Consider the following 23,144-nt stretch of genomic DNA (forward strand, 5'->3'; position numbering starts at 1 on the left):
AATAATATCTTCAAATAAAAACTACACAGAAGCATTGTGTGAAACTTATTTCTCATATGTTCATTAAGCTAACAGAGTTAAACCATACTTTTGATTGCGCAGTTCTGAACACTCTTTCTGTAGAAAATGCAAGTGGACATTCGGAGCGCTAAGAGGGTAATAGTGGAAAAAGGAATATATTCAAATATAAACTACACAGTAGCATTCTGTGAAAATTCTTTCTGTTCTGTGCATTCAACTAACAGAGTTGAACCTTACTTTTGATTGAGCCGTTCTGAAACACTCTTTCTGTAGAAACTGCAATTGGACATGCTAAGCGCTAAGAGGCCTACATTGGGAAAAGGAATATCTTCAAATAAAAACTACACAGATGCATTCTGTGAAACTTATTTCTGATCTGTAAATTCAGTTAACAGAGATAAAACATATTTTTGATTGAGCGGATATGAAACACTCATTTTGTAGAAAATGCATGTGGAGATTCGGAGCGCTAAGAGGGTAATAGTGGAAAAAGGAATGTCTTCAAATATAAACTACACAGAATCATTCGGTGAAACTTCTTTCTGATCTGTGCATTCAGCTAACAGAGTTAAACCATACTTTTGATTGAGCAGATCTGAACACTCTTTCTGTAGAAAATGCAACTGGACATTTGGAGCGCTAAGAGCGTAGTAGTGGAAAAAGGAATATATTCAAATATAAACTACACAGAAGCATTCTGTGAAACTTCTTTCTGATCTGAGCATTCAGCTAACAGAGTTAAACCATACTTTGCATTGAGCAGTTTTGAAACACTCTGTCTGTAGAAAATGCAACTGGACATTCGTAGCGCTAAGTGGGTAATAGTGGAAAAAAGAATATGTTCAAATATAAACTACACAGAAGCATTGTATGAAACTTCTTTCTGTTCTGTGCATTCAACTAACAGAGTTGAACCTTACTTTTGATTGAGCCGTTCTGAAACACTCTTTCTGTAGAAACTGCAATTGGACATTCTGAGCGCTAAGAGGCCTATATTGGGAAAAAGAATGTCTACAAATAAAAACTACACAGAAGAATTGTGTGAAACTTCTTTCTGTTCTGTTTGTTCAACTAAAAGAGTTGAACCTTAGTTTTGATTGAGCCGTTCTGAAACACTCTTTCTGTAGAAAATGCAAGTGGAGATTCGGAGCGCTAAGAGGGTAATAGTGGAAAAAGGAATGTCTTCAAATATAAACTACACAGAATCATTCTGTGAAACTTCTTTCTGATCTGTGCATTCTGCTAACAGAGTTAAACCATACTTTTGATTGAGCAGATCTGAACACTCTTTCTGTAGAAAATGCAACTGGACATTTGGAGCGCTAAGAGAGTAGTAGTGGAAAAAGGAATATATTCTAATATAAACTACACAGAAGCATTCTGTGAAACTTCTTTCTGATCTGAGCATTCAGCTAACAGAGATAAACCATACTTTCGATTGAGCAGATTTGAAACACTCTGTCTGTAGAAAATGCAACTGGACATTCGTAGCGCTAAGTGGGTAATAGTGGAAAAAAGAATATGTTCAAATATAAACTACACAGAAGCATTGTATGAAACTTCTTTCTGTTCTGTGCATTCAACTATCAGAGTTGAACCTTACTTTTGATTGAGCCTTTCTGAAACACTCTTTCTGTAGAAACTGCAATTGGACATTCTGAGCGCTAAGAGGCCTATATTGGGAAAAATAATATCTTCAAATAAAAACTACACAGAAGCATTGTGTGAAACTTATTTCTGATATGTTCATTAAGCTAACAGAGTTAAACCATACTTTTGATTGCGCAGTTCTGAACACTCTTTCTGTAGAAAATGCAAGTGGACATTCGGAGCGCTAAGAGGGTAATAGTGGAAAAAGGAATATATTCAAATATAAACTACACAGTAGCATTCTGTGAAAATTCTTTCTGTTCTGTGCATTCAACTAACAGAGTTGAACCTTACTTTTGATTGAGCCGTTCTGAAACACTCTTTCTGTAGAAACTGCAATTGGACATGCTAAGCGCTAAGAGGCCTACATTGGGAAAAGGAATATCTTCAAATAAAAACTACACAGATGCATTCTGTGAAACTTATTTCTGATCTGTAAATTCAGTTAACAGAGATAAAACATACTTTTGATTGAGCGGATATGAAACACTCATTTTGTAGAAAATGCATGTGGAGATTCGGAGCGCTAAGTGGGTAATAGTGGAAAAAGGAATGTCTTCAAATATAAACTACACAGAATCATTCGGTGAAACTTCTTTCTGATCTGTGCATTCAGCTAACAGAGTTAAACCATACTTTTGATTGAGCAGATCTGAACACTCTTTCTGTAGAAAATGCAACTGGACATTTGGAGCGCTAAGAGCGTAGTAGTGGAAAAAGGAATATATTCAAATATAAACTACACAGAAGCATTCTGTGAAACTTCTTTCTGATCTGAGCATTCAGCTAACAGAGTTAAACCATACTTTGCATTGAGCAGTTTTGAAACACTCTGTCTGTAGAAAATGCAACTGGACATTCGTAGCGCTAAGTGGGTAATAGTGGAAAAAAGAATATGTTCAAATATAAACTACACAGAAGCATTGTATGAAACTTCTTTCTGTTCTGTGCATTCAACTAACAGAGTCGAACCTTACTTTTGATTGAGCCGTTCTGAAACACTCTTTCTGTAGAAACTGCAATTGGACATTCTGAGCGCTAAGAGGCCTATATTGGGAAAAAGAATGTCTACAAATAAAAACTACACAGAAGAATTGTGTGAAACTTCTTTCTGTTCTGTTTGTTCAACTAAAAGAGTTGAACCTTAGTTTTGATTGAGCCGTTCTGAAACACTCTTTCTGTAGAAAATGCAAGTGGAGATTCGGAGCGCTAAGAAGGTAATAGTGGAAAAAGGAATTTCTTCAAATATAAACTACACAGAATCATTCTGTGAAACTTCTTTCTGATCTGTGCATTCTGCTAACAGTGTTAAACCATACTTTTGATTGAGCAGATCTGAACACTCTTTCTGTAGAAAATGCAACTGGACATTTGGAGCGCTAAGAGAGTAGTAGTGGAAAAAGGAATATATTCAAATATAAACTACACAGAAGCATTCTGTGAAACTTCTTTCTGATCTGAGCATTCAGCTAACAGAGTTAAACCATACTTTTGATTGAGCAGTTTTGAAACAATCTGTCGGTAGAAAATGCAACTGGACATTCGTAGCGCTAAGTGGGTAATAGTGGAAAAAAGTATATGTTCAAATATAAACTACACAGAAGCATTGTATGAAACTTCTTCCTGTTCTGTGCATTCAACTAACAGAGTTGAACCTTACTTTTGATTGAGCCTTTCTGAAACACTCTTTCTGTAGAAACTGCAATTGGACATTCTGAGCGCTAAGAGGCCTCTATTGGGAAAAATAATATCTTCAAATAAAAACTACACAGAAGCATTTTGTGAAACTTATTTCTGATATGTTCATTAAGCTAACAGAGTTAAACCATACTTTTGATTGCGCAGTTCTGAACACTCTTTCTGTAGAAAATGCAAGTGGACATTCGGAGCGCTAAGAGGGTAATAGTGGAAAAAGGAATATATTCAAATATGAACTACACAGTAGCATTCTGTGAAAATTCTTTCTGTTCAGTGCATTCAACTAACAGAGTTGAACCTTACTTTTGATTGAGCCGTTCTGAAACACTCTTTCTGTAGAAACTGCAATTGGACATGCAAAGCGCTAAGAGGCCTACATTGGGAAAAAGAATATCTTCAAATAAAAACTACACAGATGCATTCTGTGAAACTTATTTCTGATCTGTAAATTCAGTTAACAGAGATAAAACATATTTTTGATTGAGCAGTTATGAAACACTCTTTTTGTAGAAAATGCAAGTGGAGATTCGGAGCGCTAAGAGGGTAATAGTGGAAAAAGGAATGTCTTCAAATATAAACTACACAGAATCATTCGGTGAAACTTCTTTCTGATCTGTGCATTCAGCTAACAGAGTTAAACCATACTTTTGATTGAGCATATCTGAACACTCTTTCTGTAGAAAATGCAACTGGACATTTGGAGTGCTAAGAGCGTAGTAGTGGAAAAAGGAATATATTCAAATATAAACTACACAGAAGCATTCTGTGAAACTTCTTTCTGATCTGAGCATTCAGCTAACAGAGTTAAACCATACTTTGGATTGAGCAGTTTTGAAACACTCTGTCTGTAGAAAATGCAACTGGACGTTCGTAGCGCTAAGTGGCTAATAGTGGAAAAAAGAATATGTTCAAATATAAACTACACAGAAGCATTGTATGAAACTTCTTTCTGTTCTGTGCATTCAACTAACAGAGTTGAACCTTACTTTTGATTGAGCCGTTCTGAAACACTCTTTCTGGAGAAACTGCAATTGGACATTCTGAGCGCTAAGAGGCCTATATTGGGAAAAAGAATGTCTACAAATAAAAACTACACAGAAGAATTGTGTGAAACTTCTTTCTGTTCTGTTTGTTCAACTAAAAGTGTTGAACCTTAGTTTTGATTGAGCCGTTCTGAAACACTCTTTCTGTAGAAAATGCAAGTGGAGATTCAGAGCGCTAAGAGGGTAATAGTGGAAAAAGGAATGTCTCCAAATATAAACTACACAGAATCATTCTGTGAAACTTCTTTCTGATCTGTGCATTCAGCTAACAGAGTTAAACCATACTTTTGATTGAGCAGATCTGAACACTCTTTCTGTAGAAAATGCAACTGGACATTTGGAGCGCTAAGAGAGTAGTAGTGGAAAAAGGAATATATTCAAATATAAACTACACAGAAGCATTCTGTGAAACTTCTTTCTGATCTGAGCATTCAGCTACAGAGTTAAACAATACTTTTGATTGAGCAGTTTTGAAACACTCTGTCGGTAGAAAATGCAACTGGACATTCGTAGCGCTAAGTGGGTAATAGTGGAAAAAAGAATATGTTCAAATATAAACTACACAGAACCATTGTATGAAACTTCTTTCTGTTCTGTGCATTCAACTAACAGAGTTGAACCTTACTTTTGATTGAGCCTTTCTGAAACACTCTTTCTGTAGAAACTGCAATTGGACATTCTGAGCGCTAAGAGGCCTATATTGGGAAAAATAATATCTTCAAATAAAAACTACACAGAAGAATTGTGTGAAACTTATTTCTGATATGTTCATTAAGCTAACAGAGTTAAACCATACTTTTGATTGCGCAGTTCTGAACACTCTTTCTGTAGAAAATGCAAGTGGACATTCGGAGCGCTAAGAGGGTAATAGTGGAAAAAGGAATATATTCAAATATAAACTACACAGTAGCATTCTGTGAAAATTCTTTCTGTTCTGTGCATTCAACTAACAGAGTTGAACCTTACTTTTGATTGAGCCGTTCTGAAACACTCTTTCTGTAGAAACTGCAATTGGACATACTAAGCGCTAAGAGGCCTACATTGGGAAAAAGAATATCTTCAAATAAAAACTACACAGATGCATTCTGTGAAACTTATTTCTGATCTGTAAATTCAGTTAACAGAGATAAAACATATTTTTGATTGAGCAGTTACGAAACACTCTTTTTGTAGAAAATGCAAGTGGAGATTCTGAGCGCTAAGAGGGTAATAGTGGAAAAAGGAATGTCTTCAAATATATACTACACAGAATCATTCGGTGAAACCTCTTTCTGATCTGTGCATTCAGCTAACAGAGTTAAACCATACTTTTGATTGACCAGATCTGAACACTCTTTCTGTAGAAAATGCAACTGGGCATTTGGAGCGCTAAGAGCGTAGTAGTGGAAAAAGGAATATATTCAAATATAAACTACACAGAAGCATTCTGTGAAACTTCTTTCTGATCTGAGCATTCAGCTAACAGAGTTAAACCATACTTTGCATTGAGCAGTTTTGAAACACTCTGTCTGTAGATAATGCAACTGGACATTCGTAGCGCTAAGTGGGTAATAGTGGAAAAAAGAATATGTTCAAATATAAACTACACAGAAGCATTGTATGAAACTTCTTTCTGTTCTGTGCATTCAACTAACAGAGTTGAACCTTACTTTTGATTGAGCCGTTCTGAAACACTCTTTCTGTAGAAACTGCAATTGGACATTCTGAGCGCTAAGAGGCCTATGTTGGGAAAAAGAATGTCTACAAATAAAAACTACACAGAAGAATTGTGTGAAACTTCTTTCTGTTCTGTTTGTTCAACTAAAAGAGTTGAACCTTAGTTTTGATTGAGCCGTTCTGAAACACTCTTTCTGTAGAAAATGCAAGTGGAGATTCGGAGCGCTAAGAGGGTAATAGTGGAAAAAGGAATGTCTCCAAATATAAACTACACAGAATCATTCTGTGAAACTTCTTTCTGATCTGTGCATTCAGCTAACAGAGTTAAACCATACTTTTGATTGAGCAGATCTGAACACTCTTTCTGTAGAAAATGCAACTGGACATTTGGAGCGCTAAGAGAGTAGTAGTGGAAAAAGGAATATATTCAAATATAAACTACACAGAAGCATTCTGTGAAACTTCTTTCTGATCTGAGCATTCAGCTAACAGAGTTAAACCATACTTTTGATTGAGCAGTTTTGAAACACTCTGTCTGTAGAAAATGCAACTGGACATTCGTAGCGCTAAGTGGGTAATAGTGGAAAAAAGAATATGTTCAAATATAAACTACACAGAAGCATTGTATGAAACTTCTTTCTCTTCTGTGCATTCAACTAACAGAGTTGAACCTTACTTTTGATTGAGCCTTTCTGAAACACTCTTTCTGTAGAAACTGCAATTGGACATTCTGAGCGCTAAGAGGCCTCTATTGGGAAAAATAATATCTTCAAATAAAAACTACACAGAAGCATTGTGTGAAACTTATTTCTGATATGTTCATTAAACAAACAGAGTTAAACCATACTTTTGATGGCGCAGTTCTGAACACTCTTTCTGTAGAAAATGCAAGTGGACATTCGGAGCGCTAAGAGGGTAATAGTGGAAAAATGAATATATTCAAATATAAACTACACAGTAGCATTCTGTGAAAATACTCTCTGTTCTGTGCATTCAACTAACAGAGTTGAACCTTACTTTTGATTGAGCCGTTCTGAAACACTCTTTCTGTAGAAACTGCAATTGGACATGCTAAGCGCTAAGAGGCCTACATTGGGAAAAAGAATATGTTCAAATAAAAACTACACAGATGCATTCTGTGAAACTTATTTCTGATCTGTAAATTCAGTTAACAGAGATAAAACATATTTTTGATTGAGCAGTTATGAAACACTCATTTTGTAGAAAATGCAAGTGGAGATTCGGAGCGCTAAGAGGGTAATAGTGGAAAAAGGAATGTCTTCAAATATAAACTACACAGAATCATTCGGTGAAACTACTTTCTGATCTGTGCATTCAGCTAACAGAGTTAAACCATACTACTGATTGAGCAGATCTGAACACTCTTTCTGTAGAAAATGCAACTGGACATTTGGAGCGCTAAGAGCGTAGTAGTGGAAAAAGGAATATATTCAAATATAAACTACACAGAAGCATTCTGTGAAATTTCTTTCTGATCTGAGCATTCAGCTAACAGAGTTAAACCATACTTTGGATTGAGCAGTTTTGAAACACTCTGTCTGTAGAAAATGCAACTGGACATTCGTAGCGCTAAGTGGGTAATAGTGGAAAAAAGAATATGTTCAAATATAAACTACACAGAAGCATTGTATGAAACTTCTTTCTGTTCTGTGCATTCAACTAACAGAGTTGAACCTTACTTTTGATTGAGCCGTTCTGAAACACTCTTTCTGTAGAAACTGCAATTGGACATTCTGAGCGCTAAGAGGCCTATATTGGGAAAAAGAATGTCTAAAAATAAAAACTACACAGAAGAATTGTGTGAAACTTGTTTCTGTTCTGTTTGTTCAACTAAAAGAGTTGAACCTTAGTTTTGATTGAGCCGTTCTGAAACACTCTTTCTGTAGAAAATGCAAGTGGAGATTCGGAGCGCTAAGAGGGTAATAGTGGAAAAAGGAATATCTCCAAATATAAACTACACAGAATCATTCTGTGAAACTTCTTTCTGATCTGTGCATTCAGCTAACAGAGTTAAACCATACTTTTGATTGAGCAGATGTGAACACTCTTTCTGTAGAAAATGCAACTGGACATTTGGAGCGCTAAGAGAGTAGTAGTGGAAAAAGGAATATATTCAAATATAAACTACACAGAAGCATTCTGTTAAACTTCTTTCTGATCTGAGCATTCAGCTAACAGAGTTAAACCATACTTTTGATTGAGCAGTTTTGAAACACTCTGTCTGTAGAAAATGCAACTGGACATTCGTAGCGCTAAGTGGGTAATAGTGGAAAAAAGAATATGTTCAAATATAAACTACACAGAAGCATTGTATGAAACTTCTTTCTGTTCTGTGCATTCAACTAACAGAGTTGAACCTTACTTTTGATTGAGCCTTTCTGAAACACTCTTTCTGTAGAAACTGCAATTGGACATTCTGAGCGCTAAGAGGCCTATATTGGGAAAAATAATATCTTCAAATAAAAACTACACAGAAGCATTTTGTGAAACTTATTTCTGATATGTTCATTAAGCTAACAGAGTTAAACTATACTTTTGATTGCGCAGTTCTGAACACTCTTTCTGTAGAAAATGCAAGTGGAGATTCGGAGCGCTAAGAGGGTAATAGTGGAAAAAGGAATATCTCCAAATATAAACTACACAGAATCATTCTGTGAAACTTCTTTCTGATCTGTGCATTCAGCTAACAGAGTTAAACCATACTTTTGATTTAGCAGATCTGAACACTCTTTCTGTAGAAAATGCAACTGGACATTTGGAGCGCTAAGAGAGTAGTAGTGGAAAAAGGAATATATTCAAATATAAACTACACAGAAGCATTCTGTGAAACTTCTTTCTGATCTGAGCATTCAGCTAACAGAGTTAAACCATACTTTTGATTGAGCAGTTTTGAAACACTCTGTCTGTAGAAAATGCAACTGGACATTCGTAGCGCTAAGTGGGTAATAGTGGAAAAAAGAATATGTTCAAATATAAACTAAACAGAAGCATTGTATGAAACTTCTTTCTGTTCTGTGCATTCAACTAACAGAGTTGAACCTTACTTTTGATTGAGCCGTTCTGAAACACTCTTTCTGTAGAAACTGCAATTGGACATTCTGAGCGCTAAGAGGCCTATATTGGGAAAAAGAATGTCTACAAATAAAAACTACACAGAAGAATTGTGTGAAACTTCTTTCTGTTCTGTTTGTTCAACTAAAAGAGTTGAACCTTAGTTTTGATTGAGCCGTTCTAAAACACTCTTTCTGTAGAAAATGCAAGTGGAGATTTGGAGCGCTAAGAGGGTAATAGTGGAAAAAGGAATGTCTCCAAATATAAACTACACAGAATCATTCTGTGAAACTTCTTTCTGATCTGTGCATTCAGCTAACAGAGTTAAAGCATACTTTTGATTGAGCAGATCTGAACACTCTTTCTGTAGAAAATGCAACTGGACATTTGGAGCGCTAAGAGAGTAGTAGTGGAAAAAGGAATATATTCAAATATAAACTACACAGAAGCATTCTGTGAAACTTCTTTCTGATCTGAGCATTCAGCTAACAGAGTTAAACCATACTTTTGATTGAGCAGTTTTGAAACACTCTGTCTGTAGAAAATGCAACTGGACATTCGTAGCGCTAAGTGGGTAATAGTGGAAAAAAGAATATGTTCAAATATAAACTACACAACAAGCATTGTATGAAACTACTTTCTGTTCTGTGCATTCAACTAACAGAGTTGAACCTTACTTTTGATTGAGCCTTTCTGAAACACTCTTTCTGTAGAAACTGCAATTGGACATTCTGAGCGCTAAGAGGCCTATATTGGGAAAAATAATATCTTCAAATAAAAACTACACAGAAGCATTGTGTGAAACTTATTTCTGATATGTTCATTAAGCTAACAGAGTTAAACCATACTTTTGATTGCGCAGTTCTGAACACTCTTTCTGTAGAAAATGCAAGTGTACATTCGGAGCGCTAAGAGGGTAATAGTGGAAAAAGGAATATATTCAAATATAAACTACACAGTAGCATTCTGTGAAAATTCTTTCTGTTCTGTGCATTCAACTAACAGAGTTGAATCTTACTTTTGATTGAGCCGTTCTGAAACACTCTTTCTGTAGAAACTGCAATTGGACATGCTAAGCGCTAAGAGGCCTACATTGGGAAAAAAATATCTTCAAATAAAAACTACACAGATGCATTCTGTGAAACTTATTTCTGATCTGTAAATTCAGTTAACAGAGATAAAACATATTTTTGATTGAGCAGTTATGAAACACTCTTTTTGTAGAAAATGCAAGTGGAGATTCGGAGCGCTAAGAGGGTAATATTGGAAAAAGGAATGTCTTCAAATATAAACTACACAGAATCATTCGGTGAAACTTTTTCTGATCTGTGCATTCAGCTAACAGAGTTAAACCATACTTTTGATTGAGCAGATCTGAACACTCTTTCTGTAGAAAATGCAACTGGACATTTGGAGCGCTAAGAGCGTAGTAGTGGAAAAAGGAATATATTCAAATATAAACTACACAGAAGCATTCTGTGAAACTTCTTTCTGATCTGAGCATTCAGCTAACAGAGTTAAACCATACTTTTGATTGAGCAGTTTTGAAACACTCTGTCTGTAGAAAATGCAACTGGACATTCGTAGCGCTAAGTGGGTAATAGTGGAAAAAAGAATATGTTCAAATATAAACTACACAGAAGCATTGTATGAAACTTCATTCTGTTCTGTGCATTCAACTAACAGAGTTGAACCTTACTTTTGATTGAGCCGTTCTGAAACACTCTTTCTGTAGAAACTGCAGTTGGACATTCTGAGCACTAAGAGGCCTATATTGGGAAAAAGAATGTCTACAAATAAAAACTACACAGAAGAATTGTGTGAAACTTCTTTCTGTTCTGTTTGTTCAACTAAAAGAGTTGAACCTTAGTTTTGATTGAGCCGTTCTGAAACAATCTTTCAGTAGAAAATGCAAGTGGAGATTCGGAGCGCTAAGAGGGTAATAGTGGAAAAAGGAATGTCTCCAAATATAAACTACACAGAATCATTCTGTGAAACTTCTTTCTGATCTGTGCATTCAGCTAACAGAGTTAAAGCATACTTTTGATTGAGCAGATCTGAACACTCTTTCTGTAGAAAATGCAACTGGACATTTGGAGCGCTAAGAGAGTAGTAGTGGAAAAAGGAATATATTCAAATATAAACTACACAGAAGCATTCTGTGAAACTTCTTTCTGATCTGAGCATTCAGCTAACAGAGTTAAACCATACTTTTGATTGAGCAGTTTTGAAACACTCTGTCTGTAGAAAATGCAACTGGACATTCGTAGCGCTAAGTGGGTAATAGTGGAAAAAAGAATATGTTCAAATATAAACTACACAACAAGCATTGTATGAAACTTCTTTCTGTTCTGTGCATTCAACTAACAGAGTTGAACCTTACTTTTGATTGAGCCTTTCTGAAACACTCTTTCTGTAGAAACTGCAATTGGACATTCTGAGCGCTAAGAGGCCTATATTGGGAAAAATAATATCTTCAAATAAAAACTACACAGAAGCATTGTGTGAAACTTATTTCTGATATGTTCATTAAGCTAACAGAGTTAAACCATACTTTTGATTGCGCAGTTCTGAACACTCTTTCTGTAGAAAATGCAAGTGGACATTCGGAGCGCTAAGAGGGTAATAGTGGAAAAAGGAATATATTCAAATATAAACTACACAGTAGCATTCTGTGAAAATTCTTTCTGTTCTGTGCATTCAACTAACAGAGTTGAACCTTACTTTTGATTGAGCCGTTCTGAAACACTCTTTCTGTAGAAACTGCAATTGGACATGCTAAGCGCTAAGAGGCCTACATTGGGAAAAAGAATATCTTCAAATAAAAACTACACAGATGCATTCTGTGAAACTTATTTCTGATCTGTAAATTCAGTTAACAGAGATAAAACATATTTTTGATTGAGCAGTTATGAAACACTCTTTTTGTAGAAAATGCAAGTGGAGATTCGGAGCGCTAAGAGGGTAATATTGGAAAAAGGAATGTCTTCAAATATAAACTACACAGAATCATTCGGTGAAACTTTTTCTGATCTGTGCATTCAGCTAACAGAGTTAAACCATACTTTTGATTGAGCAGATCTGAACACTCTTTCTGTAGAAAATGCAACTGGACATTTGGAGCGCTAAGAGCGTAGTAGTGGAAAAAGGAATATATTCAAATATAAACTACACAGAAGCATTCTGTGAAACTTCTTTCTGATCTGAGCATTCAGCTAACAGAGTTAAACCATACTTTTGATTGAGCAGTTTTGAAACACTCTGTCTGTAGAAAATGCAACTGGACATTCGTAGCGCTAAGTGGGTAATAGTGGAAAAAAGAATATGTTCAAATATAAACTACACAGAAGCATTGTATGAAACTCCTTTCTGTTCTGTGCATTCAACTAACAGAGTTGAACCTTACTTTTGATTGAGCCGTTCTGAAACACTCTTTCTGTAGAAACTGCAGTTGGACATTCTGAGCGCTAAGAGGCCTATATTGGGAAAAAGAATGTCTACAAATAAAAACTACACAGAAGAATTGTGTGAAACCCATTTCTTTTCTGTTTGTTCAACTAAAAGAGTTGAACCTTAGTTTTGATTGAGCCGTTCTGAAACACTCTTTCTGTAGAAAATGCAAGTGGAGATTCGGAGCGCTAAGAGGGTAATAGTGGAAAAAGGTATGTCTCCAAATATAAACTACACAGAATCATTCTGTGAAACTTCTTTCTGATCTGTGCATTCAGCTAACAGAGTTAAACCATACTTTTGATTGAGCAGATCTGAACACTCTTTCTGTAGAAAATGCAACTGGACATTTGGAGCGCTAAGAGAGTAGTAGTGGAAAAAGGAATATATTCAAATATAAACTACACAGAAGCATTCTGTGAAACTTCTTTCTGATCTTAGCATTCAGCTAACAGAGTTAAACCATACTTTTGATTGAGCAGTTTTGAAACACTCTGTCTGTAGAAAATGCAAGTGGACATTCGTAGCGCTAAGTGGGTAATAGTGGAAAAAAGAATATGTTCAAATATAAACTACACAGAAGCATTGTATGAAACTACTTTCTCTTCTGTGCATTCAACTAACAGAGTTGAACCTTACTTTTGATTGAGCCGTTCTGAAACACTCTTTCTGTAGAAACTGCAATTGGACATTCTGAGCGCTAAGAGGCCTATATTGGGAAAAAGAATGTCTACAAATAAAAACTACACAGAAGAATTGTGTGAAACTTCTTTCTGTTCTGTTTGTTCAACTAAAAGAGTTGAACCTTAGTTTTGATTGAGCCGTTCTGAAACACTCTTTCTGTAGAAAATGCAAGTGGACATTCGGAGCGCTAAGAGGGTAATAGTGGAAAAAGGAATGTCTCCAAATATAAACTACACAGAATCATTCTGTGAAACTTCTTTCTGATCTGTGCATTCAGCTAACAGAGTTAAACCATACTTTTGATTGAGTAGATCTGAACACTCTTTCTGTAGAAAATGCAACTGGACATTTGGAGCGCTAAGAGAGTAGTAGTGGAAAAAGGAATATATTCAAATATAAACTACACAGAAGCATTCTGTGAAACTTCTTTCTGATCTGAGCATTCAGCTAACAGAGTTAAACCATACTTTGGATTGAGCAGTTTTGAAACACTCTGTCTGTAGAAAATGCAACTGGACATTCGTAGCGCTAAGTGGGTAATAGTGGAAAAAAGAATATGTTCAAATAGAAACTACACAGAAGCATTGTATGAAACTTCTTTCTGTTCTGTGCATTCAACTAACAGAGTTGAACCTTACTTTTGATTGAGCCTTTCTGAAACACTCTTTCTGTAGAAACTGCAATTGGACATTCTGAGCGCTAAGAGGCCTCTATTGGGAAAAATAATATCTTCAAATAAAAACTACACAGAAGCATTGTGTGAAACTTATTTCTGATATGTTCATTAAGCTAACAGAGTTAAACCATACTTTTGATTGCGCAGTTCTGAACACTCTTTCTGTAGAAAATGCAAGTGGACATTCGGAGCGCTAAGAGGTTAATAGTGGAAAAAGGAATATATTCAAATATAAACTACACAGTAGCATTCTGTGAAAATTCTTTCTGTTCTGTGCATTCAAATAACAGAGTTGAACCTTACTTTTGATTGAGCCGTTCTGAAACACTCTTTCTGTAGAAACTGCAATTGGACATGCTAAGCGCTAAGAGGCCTACATTGGGAAAAAAATACCTTCAAATAAAAACTACACAGATGCATTCTGTGAAACTTATTTCTGATCTGTAAATTCAGTTAACAGAGATAAAACATATTTTTGATTGAGCAGTTATGAAACACTCTTTTTGTAGAAAATGCAAGTGGAGATTCAGAGCGCTAAGAGGGTAATAGTGGAAAAAGGAATGTCTTCAAATATAAACTAAACAGAATCATTCGGTGAAACTTCTTTCTGATCTGTGCATTCAGCTAACAGAGTTAAACCATACTTTTGATTGAGCAGATCTGAACACTCTTTCTGTAGAAAATGCAACTGGACATTTGGAGCGCTAAGAGAGTAGTAGTGGAAAAAAGAATATATTCAAATATAAACTACACAGAAGCATTCTGTGAAACTTCTTTCTGATCTGAGCATTCAGCTAACAGAGTTAAACCATACTTTGGATTGAGCAGTTTTGAAACACTCTGTCTGTAGAAAATGCAACTGGACATTCGTAGCGCTAAGTGGGTAATAGTGGAAAAAAGAATATGTTCAAATATAAACTACACAGAAGCATTGTATGAAACTTCTTTCTGTTCTGTGCATTCAACTAACAGAGTTGAACCTTACTTTTGATTGAGCCGTTCTGAAACACTCTTTCTGTAGAAACTGCAATTGGACATTCTGAGCGCTAAGAGGCCTATATTGGGAAAAAGAATGTCTACAAATAAAAACTACACAGAAGAATTGTGTGAAACTTCTTTCTGTTCTGTTTGTTCAACTAAAACAGTTGAACCTTAGTTTTGATTGAGCCGTTCTGAAACACTCTTTCTGTAGAAAATGCAAGTGGAGATTCGGAGCGCTAAGACGGTAATAGTGGAAAAAGGAATGTCTCCAAATATAAACTACACAGAATCATTCTGTGAAACTTCTTTCTGATCTGTGCATTCAGCTAACAGAGTTAAACCATACTTTTGATTGAGCAGATCTGAACATTCTTTCTGTAGAAAATGCAACTGGACATTTGGAGCGCTAAGAGAGTAGTAGTGGAAAAAGGAATATATTCAAATATAAACTACACAGAAGCATTCTGTGAAACTTCTTTCTGATCTGAGCATTCAGCTAACAGAGTTAAACCATACTTTGGATTGAGCAGTTTTGAAACACTCTGTCTGTAGAAAATGCAACTGGACATTCGTAGCGCTAAGTGGGTAATAGTGGGAAAAAGAATATGTTCAAATATAAACTACACAGAAGCATTGTATGAAACTTCTTTCTGTTCTGTGCATTCAACTAACAGAGTTGAACCTTACTTTTGATTGAGCCTTTCTGAAACACTCTTTCTGTAGAAACTGCAATTGGACATGCTGAGCGCTAAGAGGCCTCTATTGGGAAAAATAATATCTTCAAATAAAAACTACACAGAAGCATTGTGTGAAACTTATTTCTGATATGTTCATTAAGCTAACAGAGTTAAACCATACTTTTGATTGCGCAGTTCTGAACACTCTTTCTGTAGAAAATGCAAGTGGACATTCGGAGCGCTAAGAGGGTAATAGTGGAAAAAGGAATATATTCATATATAAACTACACAGTAGCATTCTGTGAAAATTCTTTCTGTTCTGTGCATTCAACTAACAGAGTTGAACCTTACTTTTGATTGAGCCGTTCTGAAACACTCTTTCTGTAGAAACTGCAATTGGACATGCTAAGCGCTAAGAGGCCTACATTGGGAAAAAGAATATCTTCAAATAAAAACTACACAGATGCATTCTGTGAAACTTATTTCTGATCTGTAAATTCAGTTAACAGAGATAAAACATATTTTTGATTGAGCAGTTATGAAACACTCTTTTTGTAGATAATGCAACTGGAGATTCGCAGCGCTAAGAGGGTAATAGTGGAAAAAGGAATGTCTTCAAATATAAACTACACAGAATCATTCGGTGAAACTTCTTTCTGATCTGTGCATTCAGCTAACAGAGTTAAACCATACTTTGATTGAGCAGATCTGAACACTCTTTCTGTAGAAAATGCAACTGGACATTTGGAGCGCTAAGAGCGTAGTAGTGGAAAAAGGAATATATTCAAATATAAACTACACAGAAGCATTCTGTGAAACTTCATTCTGATCTGAGCATTCAGCTAACAGAGTTAACCATACTTTGATTGAGCAGTTTTGAAACACTCTGTCTGTAGAAAATGCAACTGGACATTCATAGCGCTAAGTGGGTAATAGTGGAAAAAAGAATATGTTCAAATATAAACTACACAGAAGCATTGTATGAAACTTCTATCTGTTCTGTGCATTCAACTAACAGAGTTGAACCTTACTTTTGATTGAGCCGTTCTGAAACACTCTTTCTGTAGAAACTGCAATTGGACATTCTGAGCGCTAAGAGGCCTATATTGGGAAAAAGAATGTCTACAAATAAAAACTACACAGAAGAATTGTGTGAAACTTCTTTCTGTTCTGTTTGTTCAACTAAAAGAGTTGAACCTTAGTTTTGATTGAGCCGTTCTGAAACACTCTTTCTGTAGAAAATGCAAGTGGAGATTCGGAGCGCTAAGAGGGTAATAGTGGAAAAAGGAATGTCTCCAAATATAAACTACACAGAATCATTCTGTGAAACTTCTTTCTGATCTGTGCATTCAGCTAACAGAGTTAAACCATACTTTTGATTGAGCAGATCTGAACACTCTTTCTGTAGAAAATGCAACTGGACATTTGGAGCGCTAAGAGAGTAGTAGTGGAAAAAGGAATATATTCAAATATAAACTACACAGAAGCATTCTGTGAAACTTCTTTCTGATCTGAGCATTCAGCTAACAGAGTTAAACCATACTTTTGATTGAGCAGTTTTGAAACACTCTGTCTGTAGAAAATGCAACTGGACATTCGTAGCACTAAGTGGGTAATAGTGGAAAAAAGAATATGTTCAAATATAAACTACACAGAAGCATTTTATGAAACATCTTTCTGTTCTGTGCATTCAACTAACAGAGTTGAACCTTACTTTTGATTGAGCCTTTCTGAAACACTCTTTCTGTAGAAACTGCAATTGGACATTCTGAGCGCTAAGAGGCCTATATTGGGAAAAATAATATCTTCAAATAAAAACTACACAGAAGCATTGTGTGAAACTTATTTCTGATATGTTCATTAAGCTAACAGAGTTAAACCATACTTTTGATTGCGCAGTTCTGAACACTCTTTCTGTAGAAAATGCAAGTGGACATTCGGAGCGCTAAGAGGGTAATAGTGGAAAAAGGAATATATTGAAATATAAACTACACAGTAGCATTCTGTGAAAATTCTTTCTGTTCTGTGCATTCAACTAACAGAGTTGAACCTTACTTTTGATTGAGCCGTTCTGAAACACTCTTTCTGTAGAAACTGCAATTGGACATGCTAAGCTCTAAGAGGCCTATATTGGGAAAAAGAATATCTTCAAATAAAAACTACACAGATGCATTCTGTGAAAATTATTTCTGATCTGTAAATTCAGTTAACAGAGATAAAACATATTTTTGATTGAGCAGTTATGAAACACTCTTTCTGTAGAAAATGCAAGTGGAGATTCGGAGCGCTAAGAGGGTAATAGTGGAAAAAGGAATGCCTCCAAATATAAACTACACAGAATCATTCTGTGAAACATCTTTCTGATCTGTGCATTCAGCAAACAGAGTTAAACCATACTTTTGATTGAGCAGATATGAACACTCTTTCTGTAGAAAATGCAACTGGACATTTGGAGCGCTAAGAGAGTAGTAGTGGAAAAAGGAATATATTCAAATATAAACTACACAGAAGCATTCTCTGAAACTTCTTTCTGATCTGAGCATTCAGCTAACAGAGTTAAACCATACTTTTGATTGAGCAGTTTTGAAACACTCTGTCTGTAGAAAATGCAACTGGACATTCGTAGCGCTAAGTGGGTAATAGTGGAAAAAAGAATATGTTCAAATATAAACTACACAGAAGCATTGTATGAAACTTCTTTCTGTTCTGTGCATTCAACTAACAGAGTTGAACCTTACTTTTGATTGAGCCTTTCTGAAACACTCTTTCTGTAGAAACTGCATTTGGACATTCTGAGCGCTAAGAGGCCTCTATTGGGAAAAATAATACCTTCAAATAAAAACTACACAGAAGCTTTGTGTGAAACTTATTTCTGATATGTTCATTAAGCTAACAGAGTTAAACCATACTTTTGATTGCGCAGTTCTGAACACTCTTTCTGTAGAAAATGCAAGTGGACATTCGGAGCGCTAAGAGGGTAATAGTGGAAAAAGGAATATATTCAAATATAAACTACACAGTAGCATTCTGTGAAACTTCTTTCTGTTCTGTGCATTCAACTAACAGAGTTGAACCTTACTTTTGATTGAGTCGTTCTGAAACACTCTTTCTGTAGAAACTGCAATTGGACATGCTAAGCGCTAAGAGGCCTACATTGGGAAAAAGAATATCTTCAAATAAAAACTACACAGATGCATTCTGTGAAACTTATTTCAGATCTGTAAATTCAGTTCACAGAGATAAAACATATTTTTGATTGAGCAGTTATGAAACACTCTTTTTGTAGAAAATGCAAGTGGAGATTCGCAGCGCTAAGAGGGTAATTGTGGAAAAAGGAATGTCTTCAAATATAAACTACACAGAATCATTCGGTGAAACTTCTTTCTGATCTGTGCATTCAGCTAACAGAGTTAAACCATACTTTTGATTGAGCAGATCTGAACACTCTTTCTGTAGAAAATGCAACTGGACATTTGGAGCGCTAAGAGCGTAGTAGTGGAAAAAGGAATATATTCAAATATAAACTACACAGAAACATTCTGTGAAACTTCATTCTGATCTGAGAATTCAGCTAACAGAGTTAAACCATACTTTGGATTGAGCAGTTTTGAAACACTCTGTCTGTAGAAAATGCAACTGGACATTCGTAGCGCTAAGTGGGTAATAGTGGAAAAAAGAATATGTTCAAATATAAACTACACAGAAGCATTTTATGAAACTACTTTCTGTTCTGTGCATTCAACTAACAGAGTTGAACCTTACTTTTGATTGAGGCATTCTGAAACACTCTTTCTGTAGAAACTGCAATTGGACATTCTGAGCGCTAAGAGGCCTATATTGGGAAAAAGAATGTCTACAAATAAAAACTACACAGAAGCATTGTGTGAAACTTTTTTCTGTTCTGTTTGTTCAACTAAAAGAGTTGAACCATAGTTTTGATTGAGCAGTTCTGAAACACTCTTTCTGTAGAAAATGCAAGTGGAGATTCGGAGCGCTAAGAGGGTAATAGTGGAAAAAGGAATGTCTCCAAATATAAACTACACAGAATCATTCTGTGAAACTTCTGTCTGATCTGTGCATTCAGCTAACAGAGTTAAACCATACTTTTGATTGAGCAGATCTGAACACTCTTTCTGTAGAAAATGCAACTGGACATTTGGAGCGCTAAGAGAGTAGTAGTGGAAAAAGGAATATATTCAAATATAAACTACACAGAAGCATTCTCTGAAACTTCTTTCTGATCTGAGCATTCAGCTAACAGAGTTAAACCATACTTTTGATTGAGCAGTTTTGAAACACTCTGTCTGTAGAAAATGCAACTGGACATTCGTAGCGCTAAGTGGGTAATAGTGGAAAAAAGAATATGTTCAAATATAAACTACACAGAAGCATTGTATGAAACTTCTTTCTGTTCTGTGCATTCAACTAACAGAGTTGAACCTTACTTTTGATTGAGCCTTTCTGAAACACTCTATCTGTAGAAACTGCAATTGGACATTCTGAGCGATAAGAGGCCTATATTGGGAAAAATAATATCTTCAAGTAAAAACTACACGGAAGCATTGTGTGAAACTTATTTCTGATATGTTCATTAAGCTAACAGAGTTAAACCATACTTTTGATTGCGCAGTTCTGAACACTCTTTCTGTAGAAAATGCAAGTGGACATTCGGAGCGCTAAGAAGGTAATAGTGGAAAAAGGAATATATGCAAATATAAACTGCACAGTAGCATTCTGTGAAAATTCTTTCTGTTCTGTGCATTCAACTAACAGAGTTGAACCTTACTTTTGATTGAGCCGTTCTGAAACACTCTTTCTGTAGAAACTGCAATTGGACATGCTAAGCGCTAAGAGGCCTACATTGGGAAAAAGAATATCTTCAAATAAAAACTACACAGATGCATTCTGTGAAACTTATTTCTGATCTGAAAATTCAGTTAACAGAGATAAAACATATTTTTGATTGAGCAGTTATGAAACACTCTTTCTGTAGAAATTGCAAGTGGAGATTCGGAGCGCTAAGAGGGTAATAGTGGAAAAAGGAATGTCTTCAAATATAAACTACACAGAATCATTCGGTGAAACTTCTTTCTGATCTGTGCATTCAGCTAACAGAGTTAAACCATACTTTTGATTGAGCAGATCTGAACACTCTTTCTGTAGAAAATGCAACTGCACATTTGGAGCGCTAAGAGCGTAGTAGTGAAAAAAGTAATATATTCAAATATAAACTACACAGAAGCATTCTGTGAAACTTCTTTCTGATCTGAGCATTCAGGTAACAGAGTTAAACCATACTTTGATTGAGCAGTTTTGAAACACTCTGTCTGTAGAAAATGCAACTGGACATTCGTAGCGCTAAGTGGGTAATAGTGGAAAAAAGAATATGTTCAAATATAAACTACACAGAAGCATTGTATGAAACTACTTTCTGTTCTGTGCATTCAACTAACAGAGTTGAACCTTACTTTTGATTGAGCCGTTCTGAAACACTCTTTCTGTAGAAACTGCAATTGGACATTCGGAGCGCTAAGAGGCCTATATTGGGAAAAAGAATGTCTACAAATAAAAACTACACAGAAGAATTGTGTGAAACTTCTTTCTGTTCTGTTTGTTCAACTAAAAGAGTTGAACCTTAGTTTTGATTGAGCCGTTCTGAAACACTCTTTCTGTAGAAAATGCAAGTGGAGATTCGGGGCGCTAAGAGGGTAATAGTGGAAAAAGGAATGTCTCCAAATATAAACTACACAGAATCATTCTGTGAAACTTCTATCTGATCTGTGCATTCAGCTAACAGACTTAAACCATACTTTTGATTGAGCAGATCTGAACACTCTTTCTGTAGAAAATGCAAATGGACATTTGGAGCGCTAAGAGCGTAGTAGTGGAAAAAGGAATAGATTCAAATATAAACTACACAGAAGCATTCTGTGAAACTTCTTTCTGATCTGAGCATTCAGCTAACAGAGTTAAACCATACTTTTGATTGAGCAGTTTTGAAACAATCTGTCGGTAGAAAATGCAACTGGACATTCGTAGCGCTAAGTGGGTAATAGTGGAAAAAAGAATATGTTCAAATATAAACTACACAGAAGCATTGTATGAAACTTCATTCTGTTCTGTGCATTCAACTAACAGAGTTGAACCTTTCTTTTGATTGAGCCTTTCTGAAACACTCTTTCTGTAGAAACTGCAATTGGACATTCTGAGCGCTAAGAGGCCTATATTGGGAAAAATAATATCTTCAAATAAAAACTACACAGAAGCATTGTGTGAAACTTATTTCTGATATGTTCATTAAGCTAACAGAGTTAAACCATACTTTTGATTGCGCAGTTCTGAACACTCTTTCTGTAGAAAATGCAAGTGGACATTCGGAGCGCTAAGAGGGTAATAGAGGAAAAAGGAATATATTCAAATATAAACTACACAGTAGCATTCTGTGAAAATTCTTTCTGTTCTGTGCATTCAACTAACAGAGTTGAACCTTACTTTTGATTGAGCCGTTCTGAAACACTCTTTCTGTAGAAACTGCAATTGGACATGCTAAGCGCTAAGAGGCCTATATTGGGAAAAAGTATATCTTCAAATAAAAACTACACAGATGCATTCTGTGAAACTTATTTCTGATCTCTAAATTCAGTTAACAGAGATAAAACATATTTTTGATTGAGCAGTTATGAAACACTCTTTTTGTAGAAAATGCAAGTGGAGATTCGGAGCGCTAAGTGGGTAATAGTGGAAAAAGGAATGTCTTCAAATATAAACTACACAGAATCATTCGGTGAAACTTCTTTCTGATCTGTGCATTCAGCTAACAGAGTTAAACCATAGTTTTGATTGAGCAGTTCTGAACACTCTTTCTGTAGAAAATGCAACTGGACATTTGGAGCGCTAAGAGCGTAGTAGTGGAAAAAGGAATATATTCAAATATAAACTACACAGAAGCATTCTGTGAAACTTCTTTCTGATCTGAGCATTCAGCTAACAGAGTTAAACCATACTTTTGATTGAGCAGTTTTGAAACACTCTGTCTGTAGAAAATGCAACTGGACATTCGTAGCGCTACGTGGGTAATAGTGGAAAAAAGAATATGTTCATATATAAACTACACAGAAGCATTGTATGAAACTTCTTTCTGTTCTGTGCATTCAACTAACAGAGTTGAACCTTACTTTTGATTGAGCCGTTCTGAAACACTCTTTCTGTAGAAACTGCAATTGGACATTCTGAGCGCTAAGAGGCCTATATTGGGAAAAAGAATGTCTACAAATAAAAACTACACAGAAGAATTGTGCGAAACTTCTTTCTGTTCTGTTTGTTCAACTAAAAGAGTTGAACCTTAGTTTTGATTGAGCCGTTCTGAAACACTCTTTCTGTAGTAAATGCAAGTGGAGATTCGGAGCGCTAAGAGGGTAATAGTGGAAAAAGGAATGTCTCCAAATATAAACTACACAGAATCATTCTGTGAAACTTCTTTCTGATCTGTGCATTCAGCTAACAGAGTTAAACCATACTTTTGATTGAGCAGATCTG

This window comes from Symphalangus syndactylus, chromosome 15, assembly GCF_028878055.3.
Source record: "Symphalangus syndactylus isolate Jambi chromosome 15, NHGRI_mSymSyn1-v2.1_pri, whole genome shotgun sequence".
In the NCBI taxonomy this organism is placed as follows: Eukaryota; Metazoa; Chordata; class Mammalia; order Primates; family Hylobatidae; genus Symphalangus; species Symphalangus syndactylus.